Here is a 16,383-nt window from a genome sequence, read left to right on the forward strand (position 1 = left end):
GGACTCATCTCCCGGGGTGAGCTCAACCGCAGGACCCCGGCGGGACCCCCCTCAAGCGCACGAGCAGCACCCACAGCGCTGAAATAGTGGTCACAAGGAAGGGGGACCCGCCGGTGACACCGCTCCGCCAAAATCCCTCTTCGCCACCAAGCGAAGGAGCCCGGTACGGCCGGACGGCAACAAAGGGGGGAGCCACCAGACACGGCGTCCCCAACCCACAACTTGACGCACACCACCTCTGGAGCACCGGACGAGTGTCCCAGGCACGTTCATTTGCCTCCGGGCTCTTCGCACATCAGCATCTTCCGGCCGGCCCCAGACCTCCACCGAGGCCGCCGCCGACACCGTCTCGCCGGCAACTCGCAAACGGCGAGGCCCCGGTCTCAACCCAAGCCGCACCCAGGCCGCACTTTCCGGGAGGACACCGCTGTGGATCCACCGAACACCGGACCCACCAGGATGGATGGTAAGTCACTGCAAAGCTCTGCATATAAGTTGTTGTCCGTTTTGGGCAGGATAATCGACAGGATATTAGATTGTAGGCAGGTAGGGCGGCGGAGCCGAGCTAACGTGCGGCCATCTCGTTGTCGAGCTTGGCTCCTCCCTACACAAACTATTTATTGACGACGTTTAGCCTTTAAATCTATGAGGGACGTGGTTGTGTACCTTTGATATTTTGTTGCTCCCATTTCTGTGTATACATGGGGATTTCGCTCATATTGTTGAGTACTATTGAAGAAGTATGAATTAAAATTCCTGAAAGGGAGTGCTCATTGGCTGAGATACCATATCAGTGATTATGAACAGGCAATATTACATATAAATTGATTATTCTGTGGACTACCAGCAAATGGGAATTTGAGGATTTGAACCTTACATATGGATCCAGACATCTTTTAATATAGTTACCCAAAGAAATAAGGGGTGAAACTATTGCCCTGAAGAAGTCCGCTTCAACGACGAAACGCATCGGCTGTGTCACTTTCAACAAGTGATGCTTATGACCTTGTTTTTATAGAATGTGTTTTATTTGAATAAAGGACATTTTTTGAAGAACACTGTATTGGGAAATTGATTGTATACTGTTTTTCCCTATTTATTGAGAAGTGGTGCACCTGAGCTTTTGATTTAAATTACGAGTTCCATCAGGAATAACATTGTGACAGTGGGTGTAAATACAGTGTGCACGCATATCCTCATGATTACAGATAAGGTCAAAATAATGGAGGGATAGTAAGTTAGGTGCTGCCGTTTACAGGGATCACCTGTCGGGCGCTTTGTTGTTACATGAGCCTTTTATTTATGTGTTGGTTTTCATAACAGATAAATAAAAGGCATTGCCATTTAGAATGCCAATAGCTTAAACTCTTGAAATGCGAGACCTATTGTATTGCAAATGTGTTTGCCCCCGTGCTATAAAGTTACATTTTAAAAAAGCTTTAGGAGAGAGCATGTCCTGCCTGACTAGGCTATTTGAGAAAATAGTGCTCGGAGGCTGTAATTAAAGCCTACTGAGTAACTACGCATGTAACAATGGTTGTCCTCATGGGAGGTTACAAAATGAGACAAGCGGTACTAAAGAGGGACTACTACGCCTATTGACCAATGAAAAGCCACAGTTTACAGTGGCCAATGACAAAAGCCAATGAAAAATATGGGCAGAGCTTCAAGTCCATACCTGAATACAGCATGCCTCCCAGAGCAGTGCATGTGCTGCCCAGGCTCGACCTAAAAACGCAGACTCTATCCCTCCCTCTCTCTATTTAAAGCCTTCCAAAATGCTGTTTATTTTACAAAATATGGTGTTTTCTCTTACTTTGTACTCCCACCAATCCGCATTCCTCTCTCTTTCCACTGCCCCTTAAACCCCTCTCAAGCGTCCTGCTCGTTGTATAATGTATTGTAACAATATATGCCAGCGTGAATGTTGGGAAAATCTGAAGCTGGTACCCCCTCGCCCATTCTTACTGATCAAGCTATCCCCAATGCCATAACAATAGCAATTAGCACTGTACAAATCCAAAATAACACAACATAACACCATGACATCCATGGATTACTGTAGCACCACAAACCAGTAATCTAATATGGACGGCTTCGTAGGACGTATGTTAGATGGGTGGCCACCAAGTCTTGGAGTGATGAATCCATTTTTTTATAATTAAATCCATGTCTGCCTTCTATGGCAAGAAAAGCAACAGGTATATACATCCATCCATACTTCTATGCTTCAAAATACTCTGTTCGTAGAACATTTCTTTGAGACTTGCAACCCATTATTGACCCTAAGCTACACTGAAGTGTGTCTATAGAGAAGTTCAATCACTTGGAAAGGGGTCAGCAGAATTCTCCATGCTGCCAGCCTGTGCATTATAATAAACCACCAACACCGCAAGGGCTGCTGACTATTCAATGGAAAACCTTTATATTGAATTACCTTATGTGCTCTCAAGACTAGGCTAAAAATGTTATCTGATAATTCGCTCCCTGCCTGAAAGCCTGTGACACCTGGGGAAGATGATTTTGGTCCAGAGGATACATTGCCTATTGGGGGCCTCAATACTAATCCAAGCTTGAGGCCTTGACTGACATTGTGTGGTTCTGAGCCAATCACTTAATCTCCCTTTGTCCAAAATACTGCAAATATGTGAACTATAATGGATGACTCAAAATGTGTACCATACCCAATTCATGTACAGGATCTTGTATCATCTCTCAACCCCCTATTACTAGGCATTGTCTTGTTGCTGTCCTGCAGGTTCACCCTGCGTGACATATAAATACATAGACCCAGGGCGCCATTTGATAGTGATATTGAAGTGTTTAGTTGCTCTTTTTGAATGTCATGTGCAAAACTGAATCTATCTGCGAGGCAAACGTGGTTCATAATGCTGAAAGCAAAGGCCCAAAGTTGAGATTAGCTTTTTATTAGAGTTATTGGGTACCACTCGACTCCGGTGTCTTAGATGGCCTTGAGGCTTTGTAAATTATACCAATTCTTAACCCACTATACACCATTGGCCTGATTCACAAAGCCTATCACACCCCTAAACCTATGTTTACAACTGAAAAGGGCTCAATTATGACTTTCAGGTATTCACAAAAGTAGACTCTGCAGGCTTAAATTTCTTTAATACTGTCTAATTGTACGCCACAACTGTGTACAATTATGCAGTAGTAATCCCCACGTGTGGTGTGAGAGTGGGCAGATCACGGCACAGCTTGCCTTGATGGTGCATGAACGTTCACAAACTTGTGACTTTGTGTGCATTCACGGATTTCTCTCTGACTTTTTCACACTCTGGAAATGTCTAATTCAGGCTTCTCCAACTAGTAGCCCGTGAGCTACTGGTAGCTCTACACCTACCTCTGAGTAGCTTTCCTGTGTGCAGCTCATCCTACTAAATTAGACGCTTTTACTTGATTGTATTAATATATTTATACCAAATTTGAGTTTGTGGATTTGAGATGAAAATGCATGTATTTTCAGAACTCTTTAGCTTATGATGCAAGAAAATTGGCTCATTTTCCAAAACATATTTAAAAGCTAATATTTGAGTGATAAATCATGTGGCTTTGAGAAGACAAGTTATTAATATCACAAACATTGGTGCCAGGCGTATTTCAGCTATCGCTGCTATGTAATGCCCATACTGACACATTCAAAATTGATAAACGTCTTTTTTACGTTACTGTTGGCAATCTTGCCTGATTTACTAAGGTGATCACTGCTAGCAATCTTGCATATGGTGGCCACTAATTCAATTGTGTCTATTTGGACACTATTAAAACAAAAATTATAGTAGTGGCTCTGGATGATTTACATTGAACATAAGTAGCTCTTGTTACGGAAAAGTTTCGAGGCCCCTGGTCTAATGATTAGAGCTGGAGTAACTCCACTTATTGGATGAGAACTGGAAGGGAACACTCTCAAACGTGAGGGGAATTTTGGTCAGGGATTTCTCTACAGTGAAAAATGGTTTCCACACTGAGAAACAAGATAGTAAATGTTCATTTATGTTTTGTGCTGCATTTTCCTTTTGCAGAGTTCTACCCTATGCACAGCTCCACACTGGGGCAATAGCAGCTGCCATATGACATTTCCGGTAGCACACTTGGACAGCTGCAGGTGGCTTTGTGTACCAGATGTGCTACTGGAAATGTGTGAATTCCGAAAAGCCAGACGCACAGGCACATCTGGTCCCTTGGTTTCTTGAGGTGTTATATTGTATTTTTTTTTTAGATGAATCATAATTATATGGTGCTCCTAATCATAAATAGAGACAACATTATCCTACCCTTTCCTAGTTTACCCTTTCCATTTGACTCTAGACAAAAACGTAAAGCAGAGGAAAAGTAGCATTGGCAAAGACAACAGGTCTCATCTTTGAGGCTATTGCCTCTCACATTGCCTTTTGTTCCTGCTGTACAGCAAGGGCATTGTCGACTTTGGCAATGATTTGTAGGCGTGCTGTCTGGCAGCATGATGAAAAATAATAATAAAAATGTACTATGATGCATCCAGAGCTAATGCACTTTAAATTAAAAATAAGCACATTAGCCCTGGATATCTCATGGCGCTTTTTAGGTCTCGTGGTGTTAACCGCGCGAAAGCGCGGTCTCGCCAGAGACCTATTGTGAGCGACGCAGCTTTCGAGGAGACAAGAGATGGCAACGCGCATTTTCCAAAAGCGGGTCGGAGCGGGCCGTGCGCGTGCGCGCGCGAACGGGCTCGCTGTGGTCATGTCCTGTCTCCTGGGAAGCTCCAACACACATGCATGCGCACACAGACACACACACAAGCGCCCATGCACGCACGCAAACATACAGAGCCTCCCCTGCCGTCGCACACATACACACACACACACGATCGCGCCGCCTCTGCCGCCCCCCTTTACAACTAAGGCCCACTTACCGCCACTCCGGACTTCTGCAGCCTCCGCGGGGCTCTCCCTCGGGCATGGGAGCCCCGCGTCACCACTGCTCCTCTCCTGACCAGCCACTCCGTGGGCGCGAGCTTCCAGCACGAAACGGAAATCCCGCCCCACGAAAGGTTTCGTTTTCTCTGAGACCTGCTCTCCACCAGAACTTTTTGAAAGACCTTAGGAACAGTGAAACTTGAGCTACGCGTGCGCGTTGACAGGACCCCGAAGAAATACAAGCAGGGGATCCCAAAGTGGTGTGAAAGAGCGGTGGAGGAGTCAATAGAACCCCGTTTGGTGCGCTGACACTACTAGTGTTTAAAATGCCGATCCGTGCCTTGTGCACCATCTGCTCAGATTACTTCGATAACGTGAGGGATGTGGCGGCGATTCACTGCAGACACACCTTCTACCTTTGCTGGTAAGGGAAGGCGGGTATTTTCTAGCATAGGCCCTTCTGTGCCCCAGTGCTTGGACTGACTGGTGGCCTCCTGTGACTCACGGGCCTTGACGACCGACACGGGCCCCCTTCCGGCGAGGGTCCTGCTGCTGCTGTGACGCGCCCCAGGTATCTCCGGTGAAACGGCCCCCTCCTTTGCCCAGCCGGGCTTGCTGTCGCTGCTGTCTCTCCACACTGTACCGGAACGAGGCGTTTGGGGCTGCGGCCACACAGGAAGCGTATCGGCCACCAGGTCGGTTGGCGGTCCCGGTTGCATGGGCTCCTTTCTTCCTGCAGCCGCCGCCTGAGCCCTGGGATCCCAGGCGCTCCTGACCCCCTTGTGTTATTGTGACTGCTACCTGAGGCCCTATTTGTGGGCATGGCCTCCCCGGGATTCCTTCCCTGACTGACCCTGCCTCACAGCTGATCGAGCTACCGCTGCAGCCGCATCGCCCGTGGTTGACGACGGCTATTCCACTCCACCATCGACCTCCCAGACACCCCTTTGAGGGCCTCTGGACCTGTTTGTCACTCTGAGGCCTGGCTGTTGCCGATGCGGGACTGCGGGGGTGTCCCTCATTAAACTGGCATCCGGGGACCTGCCAAGTCACTGCTGGGGCTCCCTCATCTCCGGATGCACTGTTTCCCTGCGGGGTTGGCCTGGACGGGAGCTGGAGGCGGCTGCTGACCTCCTATTGCCCAGCCCCCACCGAGACTCCGTGAAGCTGTGAGGAGGTGGGTGCACTTTCTACCGTCGGCTGGGGGTGCATGAGGGGTTCCCGGTGCCACCGATCTGTCCATGGCCCCTCGCTCCTTTTCGTGCTTCGGGGGGTCCTGTTCTCTGCCCTGCATCCTGCTTTGGCTCTACTTCAACTGGCATAGCGGCAGCACCTAGGGACATCCAGTGGAGGTGCAGGAGAGCATACCAGGCGGCTTAAGGTCCGAGCCTTGGGGTGCCTGAGGGTTGGCATCTGGCCGGTGTTATCGGCCACGCATGTCGAACACCCAGAAACAACTTGCTTTTGATATGATCTATATAATCCTGTACTCTAGCATCTGCCCATATTTATGTTTTGACGTATTGAGTGTAGGGTTCTTGATCAAGTGTGTGTGATGGACTTTGCTAGGAAGGTGTGTAGCTCCATGCCGTGCGTGAGGTGCATCATCAGAGTTGTGTGAATAATAACTGCGTCAGCCCATGCCTGAGGTGCATCATCAGAGCTGTGTGAATAATAACTGCATCAGCCCCATGCCTGAGGTGCATCATCAGAGCTGTGTGAATAATAACTGCGTCAGCCCCGTGCCTGAGGTGCATCATCAGAGCTGTGTGAATAATAACAGCTGTGAGCCCGTGCCTGAGGTGCATCATCAGAGCGGTGTGAATAATAACTGTGTCAGCCCGTGCCTGAGGTGCATCATCAGAGCTGTGTGAATAATAACAGCTGTGAGCCCATGCCTGAGGTGCATCATCAGAGCTGTGTGAATAATAACTGTTTCAGCCCGTACCTGAGGTGCATCATCAGAGCTGTGTGAATAATAACTGCGTCAGCCCCGTGCCTGAGGTGCATCATCAGAGCTGTGTGAATAATAACTGCGTCAGCCCCGTGCCTGAGGTGCATCATCAGAGCTGTGTGAATAATAACTGCGTCAGCCCCGTGCCTGAGGTGCATCATCAAAGCTGTGTGAATAATAACAGCTGTGAGCCGGTGCCTGAGCTGCATCAGAGCTGTGTGAATAATAATTGCGTCAGCCCCGTGCCTGAGGTGCATCATCAGAGCTGTGTGAATAATAACAGCTGTGAGCCCGTGCCTGAGGTGCATAATCAGAGCTGTGTAAATAATAACTGCGTCAGCCCCGTGCATGAGGTGCATCATCAGAGTTGTGTGAATAATAACTGCGTCAGCCCATGCCTGAGGTGCATCATCAGAGCTGTGTGAATAATAACTGCATCAGCCCCGTGCCTGAGGTGCATCATCAGAGCTGTGTGAATAATAACTGCGTCCGCCCCATGCCTGAGGTGCATCACCAGAGCTGTGTGAATAATAACAGCTGTGAGCCCGTGCCTGAGGAGCATCATCAGAGCTGTGTGAATAATAACTGCGTCCGCCCCATGCCTGAGGTGCATCACCAGAGCTGTGTGAATAATAACAGCTGTGAGCCAGTGCCTGAGGTGCATCATCAGAGCTGTGTGAATAATAACTGCATCAGACCGTGCCTGAGGTGCATCATCAGAGCTGTGTGAATGATAACTGCGTCAGCCCCGTTCCTGAGGTGCATCATCAGAGCTGTGTGAATAATACCTGCGTCAGGCCCATGCCTGAGGTGCATCATCAGAGCTGTGTGAATAATAACAGCTGTGAACCCGTGCCTGAGCTGCATCATCAGAGCTGTGTGAATAATAATTGGGTCAGCCCCGTGCCTGAGGTGCATCATCAGAGCTGTGTGAATAATAACAGCTGTGAGACCGTGCCTGCGGTGCATCATCAGAGCTGTGTAAATAATAACTGCATCAGCCCCATGCCTGAGGTGCATCATCAGAGCTATGTAATAACTGCATCAGCCCCGTGCCTGAGGTGCATCATCAGAGCTGTGTGAATAATAACAGCTGTGAGCCCGTGCCTGAGGTGCATCATCAGAGCTGTGTGAATAATAACTGCGTCAGCCCATGCCTGAGGTACATCATCAGAGCTGTGTGAATAATAACTGTGTCAGCCCCGCGCCTGAGGTGCATCATCAGAGCTGTGTGAATAATAACTGCATCAGCCCCGTGCCTGAGGTGCATCATCACTCTCTACCACACTGCTTTCAAGAAAAGCATACTCTTGCACACACTCTTACTGCTCACCAATTCAGTTTGCTAAAAATGTTATGCAACGCATTATCATACACAATGCCAATAACTCAAACTTTAATGCTGCGAGACCTATTGCATTGTAAATGCTTGTTTAAATTGGTTTCCGCAACACTGCAAAGTATCTGCACTGCTGTACTGCATGGCTACAAAGCATTTCCAAAGACAATAGCTCTCACAGACAAGACCTACTGGCAAAGCCAATAGGTTTTGCCTATGTGACATCTATAGGCTTTGTTGTCATAGAGTGGCATTGTGTGGTGTGGAGTAGAGTGACAGTGTGGCATGTAGTGGTGTGGAGTTGGGATATGTGGCATGGTGTGGAATTATGTGGTATGGTGTGGAAGTATGCGGTATGAAGTGGGATTATGTGGTGTGGAGTAGAATTGTGTGGCATTGAGTGGAGTGGAATTATGTGGCGTGGAGTGGAAATATGTAGAGTGGAATTATGTGGAGTGCGAGGAATAGAACTATGTGGAGTGGAATTGTGTGGTGTGGAATTGTGTGGCGTGGAGTGGAAATATGTGGAGTGGAATTATGTGGAGCACGAGGAGTAAAATTATGTGGAGCGGAATTACGTGGTTTGGAATCATGTGGCTGTAGCGATAGGGTAATTTTAGTCTATTTTCAGACGGGTGGTGACTATAATCCACTACCATCTCAGTTCTAGTTGCATTTGCGTTTATTTGTAGGGCTTAATTATGCGCTTTGACAGGGTTTAGTGCCTTTTTCCGTTTTCTTGGGCCTACAGGCCCGAAAGCTAGAGAGAAGCCATTTTGTTATTCTGCCTCGACTGTCCGAGGCGCTTGCAGGGTAAAGGTAGTGTTTAGAATTTAGCCTGTTATTCGCTAGTGAGGAACCGGTCAAGACTGGCCCTTATCAAAGGAATATGTTTTGTCTCCCCGGCTCTAGACGCAATACGCAGGTGGCCACTGTGGAAGGCGAAGGGAGCCAGGGACTGGTACAGGAATTTGGTGGGAGTTGGCCTAATATCGGAATTTTCCATAGAGAAAGAGAGCTCTATATTATCAAGGAGCGAGCATTGAGAAAGGAGAAAGTAACGTGTGGAGTAGACAGAAGAAGTTGGTCCGAAGGCTGGTGCAGAGAGAGTGATACCATCAGCTAATTGAAATCCAGAAACGAAGAAGGAAAGTGACTAGGGGTCTTGTAGTGACATCAAACAGGAGTGGCAGAGACTGAGTCCATAAGAGGGTTCGAGTATTTCGGAACCATGGCAGCGTAGGTGAGGCGTAGCGGTGCAGACGTGTATTCGTGAGCCATAGAGGGAGAGCAGAGTCCCGAGCATATTGAAGACAAAGCAAGAGAGAGAGAGGGATCAGCTCCGCTGCTGAGATGGAAAGACACACGTCTAAGGTGAGGCGTTCTGAGCTTAGTGTAGAATATATCTAATCATTCATTTTTACTCCCCTTTTAGGTTATAGGTAGCGACTAACTTAACTCATGTTTCTTTTGCTCATTCTGTCATGCTTAATTGTAGAATAAAGATTTAATGATGAATATCTTTGAATGTTGTTTTTATGAATGAGATTGAACTTTCCTTTTAACCAGGTGCTGACATACAGAAGGATGGGATATGCCCTTCTGAAAAGGTAACTGATGATGGGGGAAATAACTTTTAAAGGTGAATCCCCATTAGTGAAGATCGTCGGGAGACATTAAAGATATCGTCAGGTGGCGTTAAAGAGATCGTCGGGTGACGTTAAAGATATCGTAGGGTGACGTTAAAGAAATCGTCGGGAGACGTTAAAGATATCGTCGGGTGACATTAAAGAGATCGCCGGGTGACGTTAAAGATATCGTCGGGTGACGTTAAAGATATCGCCGGGAGACGTTAAAGAATATAAGATTAGGTCATTATAGGATAAGATATGGAATCCATTAGATGTTAGTGGTATGTTTGACTGTATAGGCTTGTAAATAGCTCTTTTTCACCTTCTCAGGTGGGTATTCTAGATATCATGTATATAGTGGCCTGAGAAGAGTGTGGTTACGTGACGACTGGGTTAGCTATGATTGGTAGGCTGCTTGGTCTGAGAATCCGGTTGTTACATTTGGCGTCACAAACCGTTTTCGATTGATGAGTGCGGGTATGCCTTCGTGATTTCGTCTGGGGATCCGTGGGTTCTCGCCGTGAGTGATTTTGTATATATGTGTTTGATTATACAGTTTTTTCTTGTTTGATATTATTTTCATTTGTTCTTGTTTATTTGATACGATTGTGAAATGTTTTCGAGAAAATCAAAACCATCTTTTCAGTTGCCTTTGGAAATTCCTGGTTGGGAGGTGACTGCTTATGAAGCGCTTGCTCATTAATGGGCTGATTCGACTGGTTTGAGTGAGAACTGGAATTCATGTTTGGAGGATGCTGAGCCAGCTCAGGTGGTTGCGTGTTTGCAGAAAATTCTGGTGGCGAAAGGTGATGAGCTTCCCATATTGGGACGTAGTGGTTGGATTTTATTAAATGTGTACAGGCTTGTACATGAGAAATGTTCTCGATTACAACGTGAGAATAAAACTTTGGAAGAACAGTTTGTTCAGGTTCAAAATGATGTTACTCTTTTACGATGTCAGAATAAATTGCTTGCTGACAAGTTAGAAACGTATCAAGCTGTAGCAGAAAGGGCTGCTGTGCGCATTGCAAAATACAAATATAGACACAGACGTGGAAAGGTTAACACCAGAAAAGTGCGTATGGTTGTTGCAAAAGCAGGGCTCGATTGGAACCCTGACGAGTGGGATGGTGACATTTGGAATTCGTCTGATTCATTTTCTTCGGCTGAAGAGAATGCTGCGCGTGCGCCTTCTCGCACTAGACTTCATTGTAACTCTAAAGACCGTCTGAGATTTCTGCTCAACTGATTTATCAACGTAAATTACAGGGCAATCCTAATGCTCCCCAAGGAATTCCGCTTGACAGCTTGGAAGATTATACTCAACAAGAAATAAATGACATTTTGGAAAGGTTCCGGCAAAAGTCGGGTGAATCCTTGCTTACTTGGATGGTTCGTCTTTTTGATTTGGGTGCTTCAGGAATCTCGTTGGATCGAGGTGATGCTGTGAAATTTTGTACTTTGAGTTCTGATCCTACGGTTCAGAAATGTTTTCGAAATTTTAATAACAACAATCAGACTAATCTGTTGCAGTTGGCTGTAGACGGTTGTAGTCACAAGTACCCTACTGAATCTGATTGGCCTCTTAATGAGAAGCCGTGGTATACTTTGAGAGATGCTTCTCAGCGACTAAAAGAGGAAGTTATGAATACCGCTATCTTTTTAGGTACGGCAGATAGGTTAATGGATGGTTTGCTTAATGCCTCTGTGAGGAACAGAATCATTTGTACTTCTCCTGCTGCATACAAACAAGTGATGATGACTTTGTTGATTAATCAGACTGGTAATGCTTTGTCGGAAGTGATTGAGTCTGTGCGTGAACTCGGTGAGTTGGGTGAATGGATTAAACCTGAACGACAGTCTCGAACGGAAGGTCGCACTAATGATTACAGATTCAATAGACGTGACATGTTTCAAGCTTTGATAAAGGATGGTGTGAAAGCCAATGACATTCATGATTTGCCTAATAATGTGTTGTGGGCTATGTTTCGTAAGCGTGGTCTGGGCAAGAAGGAAGGAGCTAGAAAGGTCCGTAAACAGGACTATGATATTAATAATTCTGATGGCAGTGAGGATGATGCTATGCCGCGTCGAGTGAGAGGCAGAGAGAGTGGGAGAGAAAGAGAGTGGGATAGGACACAAGATGAATCTTCTCATTCTAGAAGAGAGCGAGAGAGCGATAGAGAGGAGAAAAGAGATCATTCTGAACGCAGAGATAGAGGAGAGAGTGATCAATACCCAGAGGTGAGGTTGAGAGACAAAAGATCACGATCCCTTGAGCGGAGATCACAATATTTTTCAAATGACAAAAAGCCTTTTCATGAAGAAAAAGGGTTATGAACGAAAGGTGACATTACCTAAACGATATGAGAGTCTTTTTCCTGATTTGACTTCGGCAACAGAACACACCTAATGAGACTAGGAAGTAGGTGAAGCTCCAGTACAAAATTGGGCTCACAAAGATTACAGGCCTTATGTAGATATTGAAATTTATTGGAGACATCGAAATGTACAGAGGGCCCGTGCATTAGTGGATACTGGAGCGGAGGCCACTCTAATTTCTGGAAATGCCAAAAAGTTTAAAGGGCAAGGCTACACGATTACTGGATTAGGTGGTAAAGAAACCCCTGCAGTACAAACTAAACTTGAATTGAGAATAGGTAGGAACCCCCGAAAAGAGTATCATGTATTGGTGGTACCTCTTGATGAATATATAATTAGAATTTACATTTTAAAAGGTATGACATTGTATTTAGATGACGGATGTTACAAATTTGGACATAAGTATTACATATCAACAAAATCTGTGAGAGTCATACGTTTAAAAATACCTCCGATTAAAATTCCCTAAAGCCACGAAGGTGGTTTCAATGAAACTATATCGTATTCCCGGTGGGCACGATGAGATCAGTGCTACTATTCAAGACTTAATGAATGCAGGAGTGGTAATTCCCATTACTTCGGCCTGGAACAATCCTGTTTGGCCGGTGCATAAAAGTGATAATTCTTGGCGCATGACTGTTGATTATCGAGAATTAAACAAACATACACCTTCTTTGACTGTTGCAGTCCCTGATGTCATTACTTTAATTGAAAGAGTCCAGAAACATTCAGGAACATGGTATGCATCCATTGACATTGCTAATGCTTTCTTTTCTATTCCAATTGCCCCTGAATGTCAAGAACAATTCAGTTTTACATGGAATGGCCGTCAAATGATGTTTAGAAGTCTTCCCCAGGGCTATGTACATAGTCCGACAATCTGTCATCGGATAGTGGCAGAGCATCTAGATGAGGTGACTGTGGATCCAAATATTCAGGTGTGTCATTATATAGATGATATACTAATTCAAGGTGAGACACATGATCAGGTATGAATACAGTTAGAACGAATTGTTGCACATTTACAAAGCAAAGGCTGGGAGATTAATCCTGATAAATTACAGGGTCCAGCGCAACATGTGAAGTTCTTGGGTATTCATTAGCATGAGGGGAATCGAGAAGTGATTCCACAAGTAAAACAGAAAATTGCAGAATTTGCAGTTCCTAAAAACAGAAAAGAAGCCCAAAGATTCATTGGTTTATTTGGCTTTTGGCGTCAACACATTCCACATTTGAGTCAGATTCTGGCCCCTTTGTACAAAGTTACACGTAAAAAGAATGCGCTTGAATGGAACAGAGCACAACAAGATGCGTTTGATTTGGCGAAAGAAGCGATTCAACATGCTTTGGATCTGTGGCCAGTGCGTGATGGTGATGTGGATCTGAATGTATCTGTACAAGATATGTATGCAAATTGGAGTTTATGGCAAAAGCAGGGTAAAACTAGAGTACCCCTAAGTTTTTGGACTAAAAAGTTACCTGAGGCTGGTGAGCGTTATACACCTTTTGAGAAGCAGTTGCTTGCATGCGATTGGGCTTTAGTGGACAGTGAGCAGTTAACATTAGGACATGATGTGATTTTGAGTAAGCATGGGCGGAAAATCCGTTCCGCTCGCGGATTTCGCGGATTTTCGGTAAATTTGCAATCCGCGAGATTCGCGAATTTCCCGCAAAATCCGCGAATGGAACGGATTGGGTCAAAAGTTCAAGCTGACTTTTGTAACTCTTTTAGAATGGCGCCGGCAAGCTGCCAGAGCCATTCTAAAATAGTTACAAAGTCAGCTTCAACAGGAAGCTCTAATAGATAAAGTAAAGCAGGTGCTGCTCAAATTCAGTTACACAATCATTAATCACCCCAAACTTGGGGTGATTAATGATTGTGTAACTTAATTTGACCTTCAACTGGAGCACCTGCTTTACTTTATCTATTAGGGCTTCCTGTTGAAGCTATTTCTAGCTATTTTAGAATGGCACTGGCAGCTTGCCGGCGCCATTCTAAGTGGGGCTGAGGGCAGAAGGGCACAAAAGTGGGACAGAGGGCAGAAGGGGACAAAAATGAGTGGGGCAGAGGGCAGAAGGGCACAGAAACGAGTGGTACAGAGGGCAGATGGGTATAAAAAACGAGAGTTTGGCAGTGATTAGGCAGGCAAAAAAAACCCCAGCGAAATTGCAAAGCGCCTTGCGAACACGCAAAAATAAAAAAATCCACAAATTCGCGCGAATTCGCGAATTTTGCAGATTGCCAATTCGCAAATCCGCAAATTTGCGAATTGCCAATTCGCAAAATTCGCCCATGCTTAATTTTGAGACCAGAAATTCTTATAATGCAGTGGGTTTTGAGTTCGCCGAAAACTCATAGAATTGGCCATGCTCAGGAAGTAAGCATCATAAAATGGAAGTGGTATATACAAGATCGGGCTCGTGTGGGCCCAAAAGGAGTTGCAATGTTGCATGAGAAAGTGGCGCAGGCGCCGATGGAAGAGAGAGAGAAAGAGTTCTCCGTACCTATAGTACAGGAATCTCCTGTTAAGTAGGGTATGCCGTTCGATGATCTGTCCGTGGAGGATAGAAAACATGTATGATTTACGGATGGTTCAACCAGGTACATAGGAGAATCCCACGGCTCAGAAATTGTTGAGCACCACTGGTGAAGGGCGAAGTAGTCAGTTTGCGGAATTGTATGCTGTGTACCAAGTTTTAAAACAAGAATTGCCAGGAACATGTCATATTTTCACTGATTCATGTTCGACTGCGAATGGATTGGTAGTCTGGTTTCCTACATGGCAGTCCCATAATTGGACGGTCCAATTGGACGGTCCATAATAAGACGATCTGGGGTAAAGAATTATGGCAGGAAATTTATGAATTACTTCCTCAAAGCAATGTGACAGTTTTTCATGTTGATGCTCATATGCCTATTGACTCACTTGACAAGTTATTTAATAACATTGCAGATGAGAAATCTACAATTTCTGAGGCAGTGGTGGACCAACAAAATTCTGATTTGGCGGGATTGGCGAAATGGGCCCACCAAAAAGCAGGACATTTTGGAGAGAAAATTACTAGCAGATGGGCTACTGATAGAGGCATTCATATTCCCCTTGATTTGATTAAAACAGCAATATTTCATTGCCCTATATGTCAACATTCCCGACATAGAGAGTTGCCCCGAATAGTAAAAGGTCAGTTACAGCGAGGTAAATCCCCCACACAAATTTGGCAGATCAACTATATCAGTCCTCTGCCTATGAGTAAAAATTGCCAATATGTCTGTACAGTTGTTGACACTTATAGCGGTTTCCTAATCGCTTTTCCATGCAAAAGAGCTACTCAAATTAATACGATGAAGACATTAGATTTGATTACATCATATTATGGTACTCTACTTCAGGTGCAGTCTGACAATGCATCACATTTCAAAGGAAGATTGGTACAAGATTATTGTGCCGAAAACAACATTGATTGGGTGTTCCACATACCTTATTACCCACAGGCTGCGGGTTTGATTGAGAGGATGAATGGGTTATTAAAAGACCAATTGTGCAAATTGTCGGATGGTACCTTAAAGAACTGGAGAGATCATTTATCAGATGCTTTATTGATTTTAAATAACAGACCTTTTCTGTATGCGAATTCTCCTCTGATGCGTTTGTTTCCTCCTGTTGTTGATGTTCAGCCTAATTCAATTAAAAGTACAGATTCCCATTGGGAAATTACTCCCAGAGCTTTGGCTCCACATAGAACTACTCCCTGGGTCCACAGGCTTAGACCTGCATTCTTTGAAAATGAGTGTTCTAAAAATTAACAGTATTGTTATAATTAAAACAGGAATTGGTGTTCAAATACCAGCAGAACATTTTGGATTGATTGCCCCGAGATCTGGTTTAGCTTTAAAAGGCATCCAGGTGCATGGTGGGGTAATTGATAGCAATTACCAAGGAGAAATAAAAGTAATCATGTTGAATAGTGGCGATTCCGAAATAATGATTCAAGAAACTGATCGAATCGCTCAATTGGTCATTATGGCTGTTTTCAGTGGTGCGATTCAAAAGGGCACTGCTCCAACTCTGTTAACAATGCGTGGAACCGGTGGATTTGGTTCAACTGATAATCCTGGAGCTAGAGTGTGGGTACAGTCACCAGATAATCCCCCTGAAC

The sequence above is a fragment of the Lissotriton vulgaris genome, chromosome 5 (assembly GCF_964263255.1).
Source record: "Lissotriton vulgaris chromosome 5, aLisVul1.2, whole genome shotgun sequence".
NCBI lineage: Eukaryota > Metazoa > Chordata > Amphibia > Caudata > Salamandridae > Lissotriton > Lissotriton vulgaris.